Genomic DNA, 23,314 nt, shown 5'->3' with positions numbered 1-23,314 from the left:
CCATAATTAACAATAATTTTCTTTTAATTATCATTGCTAACAGTATTTTATAAAAATATTTTCATGAAAAAAGGGTACTCACCGTTGACGTAATATTTCTGAAGCTGTATCTTTTACATTAATGCATTCCTGCAAAATAAAAACACAATATTAAAACAGAAAACTGATAAAAAAGCTTTTTCATTTTTATTAAGAAATAAAAAAATTATTTTATAATACCTTATATTGGATTTTTAAGCTTTTCTTAAAAACAATTGCAAATAAGGTTTTTAATAATTTTAAGGTTTTTAATTTGCTTGATTGTTTTTCCAGCTGTTTTGTGTGAAATTGTCGAAGAAGCAACAGTACAAGTTGGACCAAAATTTTTTGTAGAAGTAAATTTAATAGTAAAGTCGAAAGTTATTAAAAATAATAAAAAAGGTAGTGATTTTTTTACTGATTCATGAAATACATGTAAAGTAAAAGTTTATGTATAGAATAGCATAAAAGGTAACCGTGGTTTATCTGGCCCATTTGTATACTTTTGTTGAAATTTTCAATGACTATTGTGCTTGGAAGTAACAGAATTTCGTTGTTACAATGATCAGTTTTTTCTTCAATTCCTAGATTGTTATGGGCTACTCGACATAAATAACAAATTTAATATACAAAACAAGAGAAAAGTGCAACGGCGTTAAAATGCATGACCTGCAATTAGTTACCTCTTAAATCGACAAAAACACGACCCGCTAGGACTCAATATAGGTTTTAAGTAATTTCCAGCTATAAAAACATGTTATTCTTATGTGTAACGCCTCTTCATTAACAACCCGAAATTCTCAACTCTCCTTTTTTTTTCTTTGAGGTCAGCAGTATTTTATTTGTGAATTCAAATTCTTGCGTGAATTTTAAGACACAATTAAAGTAGTAGTATTAAGCCAAAGCATCTTTGTCTCAGCGTAGATGTTGACAAGAATCGATTGATTTTTAGTAATTGTATAGAAAATATTAGTTTCATATATATATATTGAGTTTTATCAACTATTTGCGATAGTTTGCTTTTGAAAACTTTACAGCGCATTACATGACAGTGAATAAAATAGAATAGAGTAAAAATAGAATAAAATAAAAATAGAATGATATAAAAAAATAGAATGAGAAAATATAATAGAAAAAATAGAGTATAATAGAGTACGCTTAGTAACCAGGTTTCATGAACCTACAACAATTAATGCTGATTTGCCGGAAAAGATTAAAACAAGCCATTTTTTATGAAATCCATTTATAAAAATAAATGACTTGGTGTTGAGGGAATGAAATTGTGTTTTTTCTCATGAAAATTGCTAAGGTATTTATCTAAATGGAATAGTTATATCAGGAAACCTGGACATTTACAGAATATTTACATAAACAGATATTCAAGTAGCATGCAGCCACATAAACTATTAGGTATTCCGTGTAATTATCAGATTAAAATGTTATCTTGTTTAATTAAAGCGTAATTTATAATTCAATAACAAATACATCAGCTAACATTTTAATCTCTTAATTCCTTCGGTACTTTTTTTTAAAAAAAAAAGAAATAATGGTGCTTAGAAATAAAAATATAAAACGAACAGGAATGCTCAACAACAAATCAAAGCAATTTCAACAAATGATAACGTCTAGGATAAGCGTAATCAATCAAAAGCATCGAATCATCGTGACGCGTAGCAACCAGCATGAACTTTGCAACAAATGGCGCTGATTTAACGAAAAAGAATCGAAATTAGCAATTTTCCAAATGACATCTGCAGATCGGAAAAGCGTTCCTACCTTCCTCTACAACTGCATGAGTTCCTTTAATTCGTTCCATAAATGTATTCCATTGTAAGTAGTTTCAGGGACTTGAAAATAATGCATAAAACTAATTTTTAATTTCGTTCTTCCGAAACTAAATTTCGTTCGAGCAACGAATCAAGAAAAAAGAATGACAACTCCAAAAACAAACGTGATTGATGAGTTTGCAAGCGAAAGATTCGTTTTTTTTTTATCCCTTTCGTTCATCTTTTGTTTTGCCTGTAATTAAGGGCCAGTAACCGTTTTCATTAATTTTCTCCGCCACGAACAATGATAGATAATTCGTTTATAAAAGTTTAATTAGATCCGCCAAAATTGAATAATGTTTTCATCAAATGTGAGGAATTATTTTCCAGTTGTTTTTTATGTTTTTAATTTGCGAAAATTGAAACAATATAAAAGTCGAAAGAAGTAGCATTGCGAGCACTTTTTCTTTTCTTTAATTTTAGAAGAGCTTCTGCTTATTATGCAGAGAGTTTTCTGGTGAAATTGAAAGTCAAGTAATATTTGTTTGCAAACAATTATTTGAATATACATGAAAATTTAAATAAGGTAATTAGATATACTGGGAAGTTATATTACGCAAAACATTTTCTTTTTGTGTGATTTAAATTCTCAAAATTTACAATTTTCTTAAGAATTTTTTCAAGTTCGACAATTTTGCCATATATTTGCTTTCAATAATATAAATCAATTCTCTTTAAAAGTACTTTCAATCTTCTGTATTTCAAAAGACTGTTTTATAAAACTATTTCGATTCAGGAAAAGAAGGATATATGGACTTCAACAATGGTCATAAGTCGATATTTTTGTGATTAACGCGTTGCCCTAATATGACAACCGTTAATATGAAACGAGATTTCATTTCTCTCGATATATAATAATTACACCATAAAATAGATTTTTGATGTAGCGAGGGAATAAAGGAAGAAAATACAATAAGAATAAAAAGGGCCAAACAATAAAAGTGAATGAAACAATGAATGAACAAATCAAACTGCGGGTGATTAAGCGAATCAATGTATCCATTTGTGAATAAATTAGAACATTTGATAACCACATTTTTTTTTTTTTGAGGAGAGAGGGGTAGACTATATTTTTTTGTTTGGTTGAAATATTTTCGCCTACCGTTAAATAATTATTTCTGCTTTTAAATGAATTTACTATAATAGTTTTTAAATTTGCAAAACTAGCAACAACTATATCTTCTGATTTGTTAGTTCATCAACTTTTTACAAACCTCTTGTCGTCATTGTCCATTTTTATAATTAATTATTTCTTATTATTATAATTATTATTTTCTTCGTATTATAATTATAATTATTATTTTCTTCGTATTATAATTATAATTATTATCTTCTTCATATTATAATTATTTCTTATCAATTTTCTATATTTTTTTAACACAAGCTATAAATAACAAAAAAAACTTAATGAAATTAATTTTCTATCCACGAAAAACTTACAACTAAAACTATAAAATTGCAGGAACTACTAAAAGATATTTTTAACAACAAAGATAAATTCTTCGTTGAACTAAACAAATATGAATAGCTTTAATTTTTTTATAATTATTATAAAAATTAAATTATTATTAATTAAATCTTTTTTTAAAAATTACAAATAATTTTGACAAGTTATATAAAACTAACTTAAAGTAATGCAATCAAAAGTTATAAAATTAGCTAGAATTACGCCTCTATTCAATTAAACTTCTCTCATATTTTCCTCATTATGAAATGAAAGAGAATGAAGTAAAAATATGTTCATTTTGTAACAGTATAATAATAAAATATTTTGTATAAATTGCATATCATTTATAGAAGAAGAATTGCTATGCATCGATTTATGCTAACGAAGAATATTTGCACTTTTCATTGACTACTTTAAATATTTTTAGCTGTACATTTAGTACCTAATATAAAAGAAATTAATGTAAACATTACAACTTATAATAATTTAAGTATTATAAGTTGTATAAGACATAAATATAATTTAAGAATGCGTAAAATACAATTATAAAGAGTGTAAAACTGCTTTTTAATAAATCTTGAATATAAAATCAAAATTTATTGTTCGCACATGAAATTCAAGATAACTTTAGTCATTCGATGCATTTATTGAAGAAGAATTTTTTGTGAAAATTGGATATTTTATTTTTATCTAGTTAAAGGAACTATATGCAATTACGTTACTGTCATTAAACCTTTCTAATAGATAGTTATAGTTCGTTGAACTTTATTTTTCAAAAATAAAATTTAATTATAAGAAATATAAATCATGTAAACAAAGATTATTGTTTAAGGCATAGATTATTTTTAAGGCAATTGCATTAATTTTTAGAATTTATTAAACAATAAAATGCAAAAGAATTTTTAAAAATTTGAAATTCTACTTCGTTTAACAGGTTAAAAGCACAATAGACAATTACAATAATGTTATTGAACCTTGAGTGGTAGTTGTAAAAACAGTATTTCAACAAGCATATTTTATTATTCTACTAAACAAAAGTTCGTGTAATTACATTTTTCGATCAATCTGTTTACAACCTTTTCTCTTTGCTCGAAGAATAATCTTTAGTTACTTTATCGAAATTACATCAATGAAAACTTATTAAATATATCTATTGAGAACGAAAAAAAAGTTTCATAAGTACGCGAGTATGAAAAAAAAACACAACTCTTCGATTTAAAGAACACTTTCGCTTTTAGTTTTTCTGTTCGTTGAGAACTGAAGCATTCCGCCGAGTTTATCTTTTAGACAACAAAACAAGCGCAGAACCAAACAATATTTCTTTTTCCAATTTCTCTGATACAAATCAAACTCATTTTGTTGCCACCGAAAAAGTTCGCGGAGGAAAAAAAAGTAAATAAATATGTGTATTACATTCACCAAAGAGGTTTTCTCATTAACGAATGCTGGGTAAAAATTCTAAATGATCCGCGATGGGCAAGAACATTCGTTCATACATGCAGGGAACCTTGAATGCCAATAGAAATTGATGGATGTTCTTTGTGAGAGATATTCCACAGACTGGCTCGATTCGAATGAATCTTAAATTGGATGCGTTGAAAAAACAGAGTTTTGTATTCAAGATTGATCTTTCTGCCTTTGAGAAGAAAAGAAGAGAAGATAGAAAAATAGAAAGGAATGTTTACTTCGGACTCCAATCGAAAAGAAATTGGCGCAGTTTTTCGTTTTTATACATTTTAAAGAATCGTCTGCTTTTCAAAAATACGTTACACATATCTTTTGGAAAAACTGAATGGATTAAAGTTAGTGCACTTTCACAATCGTTTTCAAACACATTGTTACATTTTTTATTCATGTCTAAAGTTAAAAGCGTGAAAAATAGAAATAATATTTCTTATAAAATGTTTCTATTTTTCTTACTTAAAAATAAAGCAATGAACAATGTAAATAAACAAGTAACAACAATTTTCAGAAGCCGTATGTATTCAATCAAATTTAAAATTTAATTTTGTAATTGTAATTGAAAATAAGAACATAAATCCATAAATAGTTCGTTAATACAGCCCATTAATTTCCGTTATTCCGTGTATTATTCATATTGCATTAAATCAATAAATAAGGGAATAAATATTATTTTTCTTTATAGAATATATATAAAAAAATGGAATGATATACTCATTATTCTAATGATGATTAATGCAATAAATAAGATTGATGCAATAAATAAGATTAATAAACGTAACTATATTTCATTTTCGAACCATTTTAAATATCGGTACATTCCAATGCGAAAAAGGTATATTTCAGCTTAGAAAATAACACATTTTCAATTTTTCTAACCTTAAAACAAATAAATACTAAAATTTAATAACTTAAAACGGTTTGAGTAGAAGGCATAGAAAATTTATTTTAATCATCTTATTTTCAATTAAGTGATTTAATATGAATCTTTGATAAACCCAATAAAAGTAAAAGAGTTGCTAGATTATTAGTAAGGATAATTGTTCATTGAAGCTACGAATTCAAATTTAATAAAGTTACGTCAAAAGAAATTTAAACGCATGTTATTAACTTTTTAGTCATAGACATCCTATGCACTCTTATTTTATTTAGAAGTTATGTCATAATGGCAAATTTGTGAAACGATATTTTTGTTTATTCTATCAATGACTGTAAGAATTTTTTTTGTAAGCTCCACACTGAACCTTTCAATTGTAACTATATTCTAAGTAATGAGATGCTTACTACAAACTATTGTTAGTAAAGAGGTATGTCGTTTAAATTATCCAGTTATTATGTTTCGAAGATTACAGCTATCCTTACAATAAATAAATAGTAACAAGTAAAATTTAAACAAAACTTCAGATTAAATGTTTATATCATTGAGTTTTAAGTTAGGTCGATTTTATTTTCTAAACAATAATATTTCAAGGTAACATAATGCAAAATACTATATTTCTTATTGCAACATTTTGTTTATGTGTTTTCAAGTTAACTCTATTTCATAACTTTAATACTTACTGGCTACACAATGCGAAATATGCTTTACTATATTTAATGTAAAAGCCGCGTTGACTCAGTGGTTAGGGCACTGAATCGTCAGTAGAAGGATTGGGGCTCGATCCCCAGTGTAGGCTAGAAGCCAACCCATTTTCCAATCGATGGGTGCCAGTATGTCTATTAAGTAAAAGCGACGTGTGCTAATTGCTGCAATCATTCCGTTTGTTTCGAAATTGTGGAACTCTATAACCCCTCTCACAGCGGGCTGTTGCTAGAGTATTTTTTCAATGTCAAATGACATCTCGTTAATGTGTTATAAGTTAGGTCAATTTTAGTTTGATTATATAATGGAAAGTGTCATCTACTGCATTTATTGCAGTCGCTTTAATGTGTTTCAAGCTGGCTTAATTTTAATTCTACATCTGTAATATTTTCTGGTTACACAATGGAAAATATTTTGTACTGTATTTCACGTTAAATGCCATCTTGTTAATGTGTTTTAAGATTACTTAATTCTACTTCATAGCATTAATATTTACTCATTATATGATGAAAAATATGCTTTACAGCATTTCGCCTTAAATACCATCTCAATAAAGAGTTTTAAGTAAAATCAAATTCAAATTCGCAAATTTTAATTTTTATCTGTTACATAATGAAAAAAAAATACTGCACTTTGAGTTTAAATGTTGTTTTATCATTTATAGAATGTCTTTGTTGCCGATTTAATTTATAACTAGCCGCCTAAGGCGGCCAGCTGTCCGCAACGCTAAAGGTTTTCACAAATAAAATTTTTTAAAACATAGCAGGAAATCTGAAGATTAGTGGAAAATTAAAGTGTTCCTGTCCTGCAATTTTGTCTTCATATCCAGTTCTGCTGCAGACAAAAGTTAAACTTTTCTCCATTTTGATAAATGCAAACTAATGCTAACCTTACAATTAAATTATTAATTCCTTCGTATATCATTGGTTTAAGTTGTCGAAAATTAATATTTCAATTGTAAGGTTCGCATTAGCATACATTTATAAGAGTGGAGAAAAGTATATGCATTTTTTAATAGTTTTTTGAATATGGCTCTTTGAAGACGAAAAAGCATAGATTTTCTTACAAAAAGACTGATAACTAAAAAACTAATCCAAATTTTAGAAAAAGAAAGAAAAAAATACTTCTTCATTATGTCAAAACACAATTATGTGCCGAGTTTCGTGCCTGGGCGAGGCTTCTGGGGCGATATATTGTGATTACAGACAGACACACACAGCCGCGTTTATTATTATGTATAGATTGTTTCATTTTAAGCATAAACAACACAATAATTTTTTAAATTAACTATGTTACTTTATATACTTCAAAGGGTAAGTTATCATCTAGTTAATTAAAATGTACTTAATATCTCTAAAAATGCTTTAAGTAAACTAAAGATTATCTTATACACGCGTAATATTTAATCCCAGACAAATTCTTGGGTTTGCCAAGGCAATCCATTAGATAGTCTCGAAATTCTGAAAAGGAGGTAAAGTCGCGAGGTAACAAAACAAACAGCAACTCCTTGCAAAATACTTTCCCCTGCACGTTCTGCCAAGTGTTAAGACAAGCATCTTTTATGCATAAGCCTGGTTGGAACGAGTCCAAATTTTCACGAGACCTCAGAGTTGAAAACTTTTCTAACCTTCCGCAACTTCGACTTGTGTAAATTGGACTTAATAAATACCCGAGCTCCTGATACGCTTTTCAGAGTACCTCTAGGGTACTTTTGAAAATCCCTTCCACGTTTGTTTGAATTTGGTAAACTCCCTCATTCCAGGCTTTAGTGCGAGGGTGGCGTGGGTGTGGTGACGTTTGTTTTCTTGGAGTAATTGTTTCTGAAAAGGGAAATATTTTTGAAAGAATTTTGCACTGAAGGAATTCTTTTTAGACTCGTCTCCTGATTTGTTTTCACTAACATCAACCCCTTCAAATGAACTCGGTATTTGATTTTGATGAGTTTATGATGCATTACAGTGCCAAATAAGCGGTTGTTTTGGAATTTGGAATATTTGCTAGTTAAATTTAAAGTACAGACTTTTCAGACATTCATAAAAAGAAAATAACTTTACTTTTGAGATAGATTTAATAATTTTGATACATTCTGGAAGAAATTTTACTCTACAAATTTAAATTTGACATTTTAATCTGCTCATCTCAAAATTTCCTGCTCATGCCAAGTTATTCTGTACTTAAAAGAACTAAAAAGCAAGGAGAATAATGCATTGTGCCACCATAGTCAATAAAGTCACTAACTTAAAAACTATTTAGGCTCAGAAACTTAAATTTAGGCATAGCTTAGAAATTAGGTTTAGAAACACAATGAAGCAAATAAGAACAAGAATTTTACAGATTCGGTTCAAAAAGTTGAAATGATTTCAACTATTTTGTAATAGTTTCTAAGCTTTGTCTATGTGGGAAACTGAGAAAAAAAACTTGACTTATTTGCTTATTGTACATTGCAAGCAAAGTAGTACAAATCAAATTTACAATCAAATTTAATTGAACAAATTATCTACTTTCACATTACGTTAGTTACAAGGCTACAACTTAAGATAGCTCAATTGTGACCATTCCTTATTTAAACACAATATTTTTGCATAAACTTTCAGCGTTTTTTTCACTCAATATGCTGTGAAAATTAATTCGTGAAACATCTGACGAAAGCTTAAATCTAAAAGATGTACTAGACAAAAAAATATTTATGTGCTTTAAAATTCTCTATAGAAACCGATTTTGTTAAACGTTGAATCCGGCACCTTGAATCTTAATACTTTGCGAATTTGCAGCAAGCTTAGTGAAGTATACAGTAGAACCATCTTTCAAAGTTGAGTCATTGTATTGTGTAAGCTAATTTAAGAAGCACGATAATCTGGCTCAGCTTGTCATCATATTAATAAAGTAAATTTACCTAATTTAAAGTTGAAGTAACATGGGGCACAGTTTCTTACAGAGCAAGAATTAAAAACAAATCACATGGAAGTGGTACTAACGTAAATTTCAAATAACCTAAATGAAAATTTAAATGAAGTAAAAAAGAAAAATAGTAATTGAGTGTATTTGAGTAATTGAGTGTATAATAAATAAATTGTAAATGAGTACTAAAATCCCCATCTTCCCTAAGACACGTTACGAATTGCACACATTCTGATGCAATTTAATTTTTGAAAATTAGGCTTAGTGAAAATTAGGCTTAGTTCATGATGATGAAAATTTAATTGGAACATCAGAATCTCTAAACTCAATTCGCAGGGCACAACGATAGACACTTCAAAGGAATCAGAAGCATGTTAACCGATTAGAATTAATCCTTGCTTTTGCACCTGATCAATTTCCAAAGGACATTTACAGATGGGTGTGTTACTGATACACCCTTGCCGATTCATCTTCGTTTAAAACCTTTCGGGTCCTTTTGCTATGACAACCGACTTCAACTCGGTGCCTTGCCATGTGCAACCGCTTTTAAAGTATAAGCCTCCATGTATGAAAGGAACGAAAAATGAATTTTGGTAATCCGTGACCGTAACGTGCGTGGAATATTCTTTATTCAAAATTCCAGTGAATATTTTACTAACCTAGTTTAGGAGAAAAGTGGCATTTTACATTACTAAGGTAGCATCAAATTAACTAAGCGCAAGTTTTTGTTAAAATTTTACTGTTGATTAAGTTGCATTTTAAAATTTTCTACGACAGTTAAAATTCTAGTGAAGCAATTTTTTTTAATTCAATAAATTTAGTATCAAATTTATGACTCACGACCAAACATAACCTTAAGAATCTGTATCCTGAAAATAGTACTTACTACATTAAATGTACAAACACCTTGTGTCATTCATTTTCTACATATAACAGATACATAGCGCATGTGCTCCGTGAATATCGAACGCCACAGAAATCAAAGGTACAAAAAGTTTTTTTTCCACTGAAAGGTGCGAAAATTATTTGCTGGTTTTGCACCTTTAACTCAGAGAAGCTCTTACAGTGGTGCACAAAGTAGAAGTACGTATGCGCAAAGAGTTTTCGGTTCGGTTCATACACATCTTGTGCAGCTACTTCATTTCCGGCATCCACTTTTAATAGCTGCTGTTACTCCAGTACTTATCGTTGCAAGATGGATCTAGTCTTAGGACACAAATTTATTGAAGATATCTGGTGATTTCTCATGGTAAATATAGATTATGCGCCAAACGATAATAGAGAAGTTGGATTAGAGAAATTATTCACGGAGGTTTACGTTAATAATCCACTTTATGATTGATATTACGATTACGTTACTTGCATGTCACCATTTATTATATACTGGCAGTTTTCAACGACAAGCTGGTTCGCCTTTTTAAATAAATAGCATTTCAAAATTTTTAAAAAAAGTCTAGACAATATGTAAGTATAAACTTATATTAAGCAGTGAGAGTGGTTTTGATTTTCACCTTTTACATGTTAGCATTTTCAAATCTTGGGCATTTTGAGGTGTTTTTAAATTTTGACAAAAATGAGTGCTATAGTAAGTTTGATATTAATTTGTTTAATACAATATATTCTAACATTTGAAAAAAAAAAGATATACTATTTGGCTCAATGGCACTTTTGATTGACAGAAAAACAAGTTAGTATAAAAAGCCAGCAAGTTAATGAACGGAAAATAAAATAATAACAGAACAGAAAATACAGATTAAATTTCAATTAAATATAGGGTTCTAGCTACGATGTCTTGGGTGCCTTGGCTACTGGGTGCCGGAGATTTGCAGAATCCAGCTAAAAATAGCCAATATTAGTAATCGAATTGCAAAATTAGACCTCTATTTTAATAAGAGTGAGTAAGATTAGTTCTAATACTACTAGTTCTAATACGCAGTTAAATATTTTGGAGCACGTCTAACCATAAAATCGTTCAAATTCGATAGTATCCTAATAAATTGGCATGGTTTTGAAATTGTGCATTTAACTTCACATTTATATCCAAACAGTGAGATCCATAGGAATAATCAAAATAATCGCTTACGATAACAATCAGGAATGTTTACTTCAGGTTAATCTATTGGAAAACTAAAAAAATATCAGAGGTTTAGTGTTTCTAAAAAAACAATATGGCGTTAGTTTCATTTAACAATAGGCAATGTCTTAAAAGAATTATGTTGATAGCATTCCATATTTTCGAAGTTTTATTATCCGGAATCCATTGTTAACTAAGATAAATATCTTCAGATCAATACTTTTAAAGGAATCCTATCACATCGCACTACTTAATTCCATGCCGTAAACCTGCTACACCAAGGATAAAATTTGATCTTGCATCAATCAAGTACAATTTATTTTAAATTCCTCTGCAGTTTTCCAACATTAAAATTCCTATCCGAAGTGGGTTTTCGATTACGGCTTTACAGCGTTTCTGCCCTTCCCCCTTCTTTACCAGATTTAACACCGAGTAACGGTGCAGTTAACGAACAAAAGTTTTAAAACTAAGATCCACGTTTTGAACCTTTAAGAAGCTCACCCATTAAATGCACGGAAGATTTTTACGACCTCTTCGCTTTGTGACATTAATCAGTCTTCGAACACCGGGGGTTGTTATTAGATTGTTTCCGATTTTTACGACACGTAAGAAGCTTTTTGGAAAACATTCTTTTCGCTTACTTCTGCGTATAGCTTACATCGATGTGAAAATAAAAATAAAAAGAATACACTCTCACATATCCAAATATACGGCGGGTTATAAAACGATTCTAAGCAAACGATTTTTTATTCTCGTTTGCGATTTGCTTTTATGTTTAGCAAAAATATGGAAGAAAAATGAATTGAAATCCTCCTTTTTCTGATCTTTGTTAAAATGAATAAAATTCGTTTGAGGCAAATAAAATATTTTTAGGCGTTTTCTGGAATGTTTGTGTTAAATAAGCAACTACGGAAAAATAGTTTTATGAGCTTATATATTATTGTTTGTAATTTTTTTTTTATAAAATTATGTTCAATAATATATTTTTATAAGACAACACATCGTTTGTGAAATTTATTTTACTTTTTCTACTACTTTATAACAGGCCGGTCAAATACATTTATTATTCTATGGTATATCGATGCATAAATAAAAACAGACAACTTTTTTTACTATTTTAGGCAACAAACTATACGACTGTTTCTGAGTTTTGCTAACATTCAGTAATAAAATATTCAGTATTTATCACTTGAGTCAAAATTATGCTAATTCGACTGTATTTCACAGATTTTTTTTTTACTTTTAAGAAACAAATGATTCTATGGTAGTAAGTTCTTGTTTGAGCTAAAATTTTGTATAAATAAGCCTACATTAATAATTTCTGAGTGAGGCTGAATTTCCTTTTATTCAAATCTATTATTTGTTAATAATTTCTTATCTTTGCTCAGATTATTTCTTTTTCTTTTGAAGTTTTAAACAAAATATTTTAAATATAAAAATGGGCATTTCAAAACAAGGTAGTTTTTTTACAAAACTAGTAACGATGGAAAATCAATCATGTCGAAGGAAAATAAAAATGCAATTAAAACTCTGTTATAAAGAACAATTTCAGAACTACACGAATTTTTTTTATGCGGGCATAAATGAAATCCAGAACATTAAAAGCAACCATCAATCACCAGTGAAAGGACATAAAGGAAATAAATAAAAATTATAAACATGTTTTAGGTTTTTATTTATTTATTTTATCATAATTCATCACAGTCAATCTTTAAGTGTGGAAAAAAATGTCAATGTGCATTTTCGCTGTGTTGAGTGACACAAGAGAAAAATTACTTCAATGACAAGGCTTTTAATGCTACCGGATGAGCACATACAGGCATTCGAAATCACACATTGCAGCATTTGAAATAGAAGTAAAGGAAATTTACAAGAAATAATCTTAATCCTCACCATATGTTGAAAAGATAAAACGCATTTGAAAGAAAAAAGCACAGTTTTAATAGTTTACTAATATGATTGTGTTTTCATTCATTTATTCACATATAATATATATATATATATATATATATATATATATATATATATATATATATATATATATATATATATATATATATATATATATATATTGAAGGTAATAAATTGAAGGTAATTTATATATAATAAATTGAAGGTAATTTAATGTAGAATTTAACAATAAATACAGTATTACAATATCTGCATTACAAAAAAAGTTATGCAACTAATAGTAAGATCTATCTTAGATTTGCATTTTTTTAAAGTGATACTTACACAATCAATACTTAGTAGGATAACCCTTATTTTTTAAGACAGCTTCACAGCGTCTTTTCGTCGAGTGAACGAGTGTTTGGAGTTCATCTTTCATAATCACATGGTGCCAAGAATCAATTATAGCTTCACTTAGTTGTCTTTTATTGGATGGACGTTTTTTTCGTACAAGAATTTTCAAACGTCGCCACAAATTTTCAATTGGATTGAGATCAGGGCTGTTTCCTGGCCATGGTAATATATCTATGCCTTTATTTTGAAAGCATGCTTTGCATACTTTTGCTGTGTGGCATGGAGCTGAATCCTGCTGAAAAATAAATGGTGCGTTGTTGGGGAAGAGATCCCTGATGGAAGGTATCAATTTTGGTTGGATGGAAGGTATCAACACCCTCGGTTCTTACGCAGACTGATCCAAGTGGTCACCCACCCGCACACTGACCGCAGCCAGTGATGCTAGACTTCGGTGATCTGCTGGGAACCGTGTCTTAACGATCAGTCCATTGTGGGACTCAACTAAGTTAGAGACTGAAAAATGAGAAAATATCGAGTCTAAATATTTTAATGCATCTTTTGAAGCTAGGAATTCCAGCTATATTTTAAAATCATCAGAAACTTATTCTATAGATTTGTAAACTTGAGGAATTAAACAAATGGGTACAAAATTAAATCGTTTTATTATTATGTACCTAAATCACAAATGCTTGCGACAGACCCAAGAAATATATTAATGCATCATAGAATATACGATATTTTTCTTAACATCGCGATAACGATATTTCTAAAAGAATTCTCACAGAAGTATACCATAACACTAATCAAACATCGAATATACAGTACTATTCAGAGATAATAATATTGCAATTAATATCGACAACGATATAACGATATATATATCGACAACGATTATATAAAGAGTTTTATACATAATAAGTATGAAGGTTCATAAACTACATTTTCAAACACAAAAATAATAATCAAACTAAAAATAATCTAACTCGATTAAATTTTAAAAAAAAACATTGTAATCGAGAACAAATATTTTCTGACGATATATCGCGATATTAAAATTCAGATATCACTCAACACAATTAAATATCTAACCACGATGAAGAATTAAAAAAAAAGTCCTTATCAAATATTTGACACTTAATATTATTAAGTTAAAAACAATAACATGTCCAAATAAGAAAGACGCTGCACAAATAAAATGAATTCCAAGGAATATATTACTATTGTTCATTTGCATCTAAAAGAGTTTAGCGAAAATAAAGAAATAACAATCATGAAACTCAAAATTAATTAAATAGTTTTTATCCTAAACACCATTTTACGAATTCATCTGACAATTTTTTTTCTTCATTTCATCTCTAGGAAAACAAATGATAATGAAGTAGAAGAAAAGTAAACAATCCTAAAGAATATATAAGTATCCGCTATAGAGTAAGAAATTCTATCTTTAAGACTGTAACGGGTGGAAATGCTCGTAGCGCCATCTATCATTCTTGACAGATGCCGCATGGTGGGAGGGACCAGAGAAAGTATGCAATGCTTGTCCTTTTTTTCAAAGATAGTTTCTTCTCTACTTTATTTTTTTATACCTATTTATTTATTTTGCAAGGGGTGTTTTGCACCATGAGTTTCGAATTTTATTTTAGATATTTTTATGCGTTACTTATTTAAAAAAAAATTTTTTCGCATGAATGTCTTTTCGCTTTTTTTTAAAAAACATTTTTTTTTCTTCTTCAACGATGGAAAGAATTACTATCCTTTCTCTTCTTTTCATTTCAGTTCCCGTCCCACTAGTGCACTTCGTCATCTACAGTAAAGTAGCATTTAACAACGGCTGTTTCAACTCTGTGCGTGTTTATGACGGTTTCTTTACACCCGAGAGAAAGGATTCGAAAGAAGAAAGGTGTCCAGACACCAATAATTTTTTAAAGTTAAAAAAATACTTCTTCCTTGTTGAATTATTTTCCAAAACCACAAAAAGTATTTCTAAGCTGAAAAAAAGAAATAATGATGGAATTTTGATAATAAACTACTAATAGTTGACGCTAACTGAAAATCACATTTTCTTATGCTAATTTTGAACATAAAATGCCAATAGTTGACGCTAACTGAAAATCACATTTTCTTATGCTGATTTTGAACATAAAATGCCAATTGTTGACGCCAACTGAAAATCACATTTTCTTATGCTAGTTTTGAACATAAACTGCCAACTGTTGAAGCTAACTGAAAATCACATTTCCGTATGCTAATTTTGAACATAAAGTGCCAATAGTTGACGCTAACTGAAAATAACATTTCCTTATGCTAATTTTGAACATAAAGTGCCAATAGTTGACGCTAACTGAAAATCACATTTCCTTATGCTAGTTTTGAACATAAACTGCCAATTGTTGACGCTAACTGAAAAGCACATTTCCTTTTCATGATAAAAGTGAAAAAACAAACAAGTTTTTTTATGAATCCTAACAAGCTTTGTTTTTAAGTCTCATAGTATTGTAACAATAATTTCCTTAAAATGCTGTGTATGATTTTATTCGTATTTTTTTCTCCATATACTTCGACCAATGACAGTTTTAATACATCGTAATTAGTAAAAAAGTTTTAAAAATATCTGTACTTCCGTTAGTTAGTACTATTTTCTTATCCTGTAGCGGTGCAAAGCACAAAAGTTGGCAGAATCTTCTGTACTAGCAACCTTTTTTTGTGTTTTTAGAATATAAGTAAAGTGACACGAAGGGTCGAAATAAGTATTGAAATTTAAAAAAAAATAACAACAATTATCGAATTACTAAAGCAACAAAAACTTGAATAATGTACAAATGAAGCTACATAAAATGGGAATACTATAGTTCCAGTTCCATAAACAAGAACCTTCCTCAGGGTCCAAACGCCAAATCACTCAGCTGTGGCGTTTAGTCACAGAGTAAGTTTCTTGTTTATAGAACTGAAACTATAGTATGTATATTTATGTACTTTCATTTGCACTTTATTCATGCTGTTTTTTAAATTAGTCCACGTTGCACAGAGTATACCGTATATTTTGTTGAACTATAGAATTATTATCAAAGAAGACACGAATTATAAGAGCCACTGTTACATACACCCAATACATCGTTTATTTTTTTCATTATTTTGTAATATTCGCCGAAAACGTGCAAAATACGATAATTCAATATGATATTCATATAGCTCTCGTTAGTAAAGCTGCCTTAGTCTATTTTTTAATCAAATCTTGCTCATAAACATATCTTTTTGCTGCGCGTTGCTCACAATCAAAAATTTTAAAGTAAAATGCATAGAATTTGACCATTACATCATTTGATCAAAATATGGTTCAGTCTTGCCTAAGTCGATACTGCAATCCCATTAAACTACTTTAGGATCATTTGTACTGGTAAAACAGTGTTGGAGATGGTCAAATGTAATCGAAAAGACATTGAGTACAGAATTTTAGACATACTGACCAATAAAATTTCCCAAAAGAGTGAGGATATCTTCTAAAAGTGAAGAGAAGATTTAAAATACAATTCTATGCTTGCAACATTATGCAGGAAAAAAAATTTCTATACACGAATCAAAAATTTGTGCTATATACTTATGCTTTAGTTTAATATGGTGCGTAATGTAATGAATATATGGTAGACTGTTTAAAAGTTTGGAAATTTGATGCAACTTTAATCAATGCAAAATTGAAAGAGATTATCATACTTGTTAAAACTTGATTTTGCGAACGGCTGAACTTAATATCTTTATAAAAATTGCAAGAAATGTTACGTTTGAAGGTAATGATATAATGATAAAACATTAAACCGATTTTTTTGGAATAGCAGATTACACTGACTTTCTTTCTTGTTATCCAGAACAGTCAAAGCTTTTTGTAATTTTTTTAAAAAAAATATTGAATTTAACAGACTGTCTACATCATAAGAAATGCGCCATGACAAAAATGAATGCCATTTAAATTTATTAATTACACGTTTTAAACTTTAATTACAAAATTCATCTTTCAATCCTTGTCACTTCAAATCTAAAATAATATCACCATTTCCAAAGACATTTGAGTTTTGTTTTATCACCACATAACACATACAAGTAATTTCCTTGACTGGCGTTAATGCAAAATCTGTCACCATTCAACAATTTTTAATAACACATTTAATCCACTTTCACTGATAGTGTGGTGAAAAAAAATGAACGGTAACTGCCGTCATATTTATGGTGAGTGCTTGGATGGCAACCGAGTTGAGAGCTTTCCTCGATTAATATCATCCAGTAAAAATAAATTCCCTTCAATGCAGGACATACTAGGGTAGAGCTTTAGTTAACAACCCGGGTATAACGACTCATCCACAAAATAACTTAATTAGCGCCGCACTTAACTATACACGTCTTTTCAATTAGGCTGAATAAAAAAAAATGGGTGGAGCCGCTTGTTTTTATTATTTTATTCTATTTATTTACCAATTTTTTTTATTACTTCAAATGAACCGTATCAAGTCATCACAAGAGAAAGAAGCTTTCGTTCTAAACGAATAAATTATGAGTGTTTCAGGGATCTTAGAACGATAATGATGCCCGAGCCCAATGATTCTAGTGATTAAAAAAAAATTTTTTTTTCTTAGAAAAATACTTTGTTTTTTTATTTTTTATTTATAAGCTTTTTGTGCTTTGTATTAGAAAAAGCAGTTTTTTTAATCAGGTATAAAGAACATTAACTGAAAAGAAAGAAAGTTTTATTTTTTTCTTTCAATATTGCGTTAGTTTTTACGGTGAAGAGAAATAAATCAAAGAGTAAAGGTCATTCGTCTTAGGCACTAACTGAAAAGTTTAAATAAATCCCTTTTCTTTCAAGATATAAAATTACACAGAATAATTAATTTTTTACATTCTATATGTACTTGATGACGAAAGTTTAGACACCGAATAAAAAGTTTCTCTTGTAAAAATAACTGAGTATTTTTTTTTAAATTTTAATTTTTACTTTATGAGTGTATTTGTTTATAATGTAATTCATTATAGTATAACAATATGCAATTATGTGGAATATCGAAATGTATATATATACCATCACCCTTTTTTTCAAGACATAAAATTACACACAATAAAAAAAATTTTACATCCTATATGACGAAAGTTTAGACACCGAATAAAAAGTTTCTCTTGTAAAAATAGATGTGTAATTTTTGAAATTTTAATTTTTACATTATGAGTGCATTTGCTTATATAATTTATTATAGCATAACGCTTTGCATTATTATATTACATTATTTACAACTCATGCAATTATGTGGAATATAGAAATGCATACATATACCATCACCCTTTTTATCAAGAAATAAAATTACACGCAATAAATAATTTTTTACATCCTATATGTACTTGATGACGAAAGTTTTAACACCGAATAAAAAGTTTTTCTTGTACAAAGAAATGTGTTTTTTTTTTTTTTTTTGAAATATTACTTCTATATTATGAGTGTATTTTCTCAGAAATACAAGATAAGGTATTCCTAATTATTTATTGCATTCAAAGAAAAAGTCAACTTTACAATAAATATATATTTTTTTATTAACGTAAAGAAGTAAAAAGTCAAATGAAGGAATAGTTTTTCCTAATTCAAAGAAACTTTACAACGTGCTGGGTTTATAATTTTTTAAGAACCATCATCAATTATTAAATTCGTAGAGCATCGAAAAAGAATCATTTTTTGACATCGTTTCGTCAAAAAAAGAACATTTCAAAAATATATCAAATCACGTTGATGTTTTCTTTTAAAGTTCTAATTTTTTAACTCATCGATGCGAGTGAGCTGACGCGACCGAATCATGTGAAAGTACTTTCAAACCTTCTTTCGTTGTCATAGCAACGTATCTTCCGAAATTGAAACTGACAAACAGATTCATGGAAGAAGGGAGTACGGTTACAAGGAACGTACAGAACGGTGTGCATTTTTAAATCATGAAAATTATTGTTTCTATTGTTTTAAATCTAAATTATTGTTTATGTTACGACTTTTGGAAACAGATTCGATTCAAGTAAATTCCAAAAACGATTTAAATATTATTAATAAATAACATTTTCAAAACTTATCAATTGTTAAAACCCATCTATTTCCTACTTTAAAATTTAGTTATAAGAAAATATAATCTAATATTAGAAAAATTGCTTATCTTTGTTGTAATCTAACTTCTTATATTATCTGGTAGAAAATTGCTACCTGTTTATAGTTGTTATGATGAAAATTTCAATTAAAATGTTTTAAAGTAAAAATGATTTGAGATATTTTTTGACATGCATCAAATAAATGAACAATAAATAAAAAACATATATATCGTTGAACTTAATAAAAAATAAACTTCTTTTTGTAAAAACTGAAAAACCGATTGTTAATATTTACCTTACACCAATTGATAAATTTTTTAATTATGAATTTTAAATGGATTTCTGGGACCAACATATCTAATACATCAACTGAATATTTGTTATTGTAAAAAATAATTTTAAGAAATTTCTCAAATTCAAATTTCTAATAATCAGATACATTAGAAATAATACCTTTTTTTCTAAAAAAAATTGTCATAAAATTTGTCAATGAAAAATAATTAACTGATAACATCACCCCACAAGATCGGGTAAACGAAATTAATATTTGATAAATGAAAACAAATTATAAATATTCCATAAATTTTCTTTTTTATCAGCTTATTAAAATCATTTTAATAATCTTTTACTGTTTGAAAGTAATTGGTTAAACTATTTATAAGTTTGTCTTTGTTATTATGGTTATATTAAAATGAGTTTTTCAAGTTCTTAAATAAGTACAGTGTTAAAATACTATATAGACTTTTGAAAATGCACTTTATAAAATACTTTAGTATGGAAAGATAAATCAATCAACATATTATTAATACTATTATCGTATACACGTTGAATATTATATTATGTAAATATGTAAAACATTTATGATAATGTGTTTCTATTTTGGAACTATGTTTCGAATCTCAAACATTACATAAAGAAACTCTAAAAAATATAATCCCTTTTCAGAAAGAATTCTATCATTCAAAACAAAAGTTTAAAACTAATTTTAAGAAAACTATTACGTGTTTTTATTTAAAAAACAATGTTTCTTCTTTATCTCATTTAAATAATACTTTTATAACTTTACTTTTAAAAACGCTTTATCAGATTACTTTTAAGTTTTATAAAAGCACTGCGTGCATTTATTTAAGCATATAAAAGTATGTATGAAATATTTATCAATTAACTAAATTTTTTTCCCATTGATAATCAATCAAATGCGTCATTTAATCGTACAATGATCCGGATATAGTTTACTGCGTCAAATTCATCATTCTACCTTTTAAGTTCCCCAATGATCGTAAAGACACGGTTCACAGTAGAAGACAGAAATCAAGTATTATTAGCTGCCCTCAGTATGTGGGTGATTGACCGTTTTGATCAGCCTGCGTAGGGACCGAGGGCGCGCAAAAAAGTTAATCTGTTCTATCGTAAAGTGCTCAACTTCGCACGCAGGTCGTCAGGCTACCAAAGCAGGAGAGCCATCCCCTCTACGGAGGATCAAAATTGCGATGGCATGTTTTCAGATCAACCTCAGGAATGTTTCCAAGACCGTCGCCAATAGCCCATTGTGCAGCTCTAGTGCAACGTAAATGAAGTACCTGCCTACCTACCCACCTTTAAAAGACTTAAAATTTTCACAGAAACGGTGATAGAAACTATGTCTGATACAAAACTGAAAATAGGGTTAACAACGAAACAAAAAAAAAGGAGGAAATGGAGGAAATATCACAATGAAATCTCGGGGTAGTGGAATCTGTTTAAGATAATCTGAGGCATAATCATATAAGTTAATTATTAGATAACTTTTCCTTATAGTAATTGAAATTTGTATAATATAACAACGTATTTCTTCGGGTTTTTTTTGTTTTCCTAAATCAAATATGGGAATGTTTTATCTCGTATAATTAAAAAAAAATTTGTTTTGACAACAAAAATAAATTTATACGTGTTGTTGGGCTAAATAAAATCAAAATGAGAAACATTAAATTGCTTTTCAGTGAACTATTTTTTATTTATTTTGTATTTAGCTAACACCATTTCAAAAAAAGATATATATTTCATAGATTGCAAACGCCTTTTTCTTTCTATTGACAGATCCTATTTATATCAGTTCCATTTAATGATATCATTTCCTCGCGAGCATTCAACACTTCAAACAAACAACATAACTTTCTCTATTGTATATACCCCAAATAAACAAACAAATCGAGTTATAGATCCATGCATGTTGCCATCCATCTCCATCAAACGTCTGGGGCAACCTGACAGCCCCGTTAAGCCCCGGCTGACCTACCGGGGCGTGGTTCAATCAAAATCTCGACCGCTCCATGGAACTCGGCCAGATTGAAAATACAAATAGCACAAAAATATCTGCCAAGAACTGACGGAATTAGTTCTGCAGGCCGGACGCCCCGGCTTACATCGTGTGCGCCCTCTAATATGATAGACGAAGAACGGAAATATGACGTCAGAGACAGTTGGTATGTGAGTGTTAAGAGATTTCCATTCGTCACAAGTTTTATGCGTCCTCGCGAAAATTTTGTTAGTTCTGAATATTCTATGAATTCACGGGATTAAATGCGGAAGGCATTGATAGAGATTATAGGGATTATAGCGTGAGAGATATTTTGGTTCAAATTTTTTTTTTTTTTGTTAGTTATAGTTACTGGGTTTTTTTTTCTTTTTCGCTAGCTTATTTCCGCAAAGTATATTTTCAGCAATGACTAATCCAATCTTTTAGTTTCTATGAGATATTTGTATATAACCATATTAATTTAAATTTTTAGTTTTTTCAAAATTCGCTTTTTGTTTAATAATAAAATATATAAGCGTTTAATAGTGAAGTGGTGGTTAAACAACATTATTAATTTGCTTTGGGTAAAAATATAGTTACAGTAAAAAAAAAGTAAATAAATAAAATAGATGCATAAACAAATAAAAAAACGGAAATGCAAAAAAAATAATTTTCTTTTATTTCTTCTCCTTTCTTTTTTTGCTATTATTTTCGTTAATTATTAACAAATTATTAACAAGATAATTCGGATAACAAACAATGACTTGCAAAAGAAAAGATTTAATGACATTATTCAATTACGAAGAATTATTCAATTCATCGAAGCAACAGTGAAGAAGTCCTTAAGAAATTGAATTTAGTTCATTATGGATTGCATGAATCCTTGTAACTTCATTCATGACATTACAATACCAACGTTGCCGTATTTCTTAGGGTAAGCTTATTTATTAAAAACAATTATGATAGCTTAACTTAATAATTGTAATAGAACAACGTTTTGAAAGATATAATTATAAGATATCAAAAGCATCTTATTGTTAGATAGATGGTATTCAAGAAAATTGACTATCGACACCTCATAAACTATAATTTAGTTAGAAATGAATGTGAGTTTTAATTATATGGAAACTACAAGGGACGTTTTTCAGATGTCTCATATAAGTGTTGTTGTTCTCATTCCCATGAACAGCAGAGCTAGATCAGGTTCACGAGCTCGTTCACTCTAAGAAAGTCCAGCACCAGCAAGGGAGCTTGAACCAGGTCCTGCCTGGTAAGTCCCAGACAAAATTAAATGTGGTCAGGGGAGGCCTGGGAAGCAGAACACTTAGTGCAGATCTCATATAAGTTTAAATATTTGCCTCGAATATAAACTGATTACAAAAAGGCC

General features: G+C 28.9%; 1 protein-coding gene across 2 annotated transcripts in view; it reads right to left on the bottom strand.

The window, feature by feature from the left end:
- The window catches only part of LOC107443647 (plexin-B), a 600,640-nt gene that overhangs the window by 405,589 nt on the left and 171,737 nt on the right, over positions 1-23,314 (bottom strand). For both annotated transcript variants that reach the window (XM_087157228.1, XM_087157229.1), the window contains one exon: positions 83-129. The gene's annotated coding sequence lies outside the window, so the exon portion shown is untranslated. The remainder of the gene's footprint in view (positions 1-82; positions 130-23,314) is intronic.

This window comes from Parasteatoda tepidariorum, chromosome 2, assembly GCF_982258835.1.
Source record: "Parasteatoda tepidariorum strain Cologne lab strain chromosome 2, Ptep-v5.0, whole genome shotgun sequence".
NCBI classification, from domain to species: domain Eukaryota; kingdom Metazoa; phylum Arthropoda; class Arachnida; order Araneae; family Theridiidae; genus Parasteatoda; species Parasteatoda tepidariorum.
The sequence above is the reverse complement of the archived record's forward strand: the minus strand, read 5'-3'. Positions and strand labels throughout refer to the sequence as shown.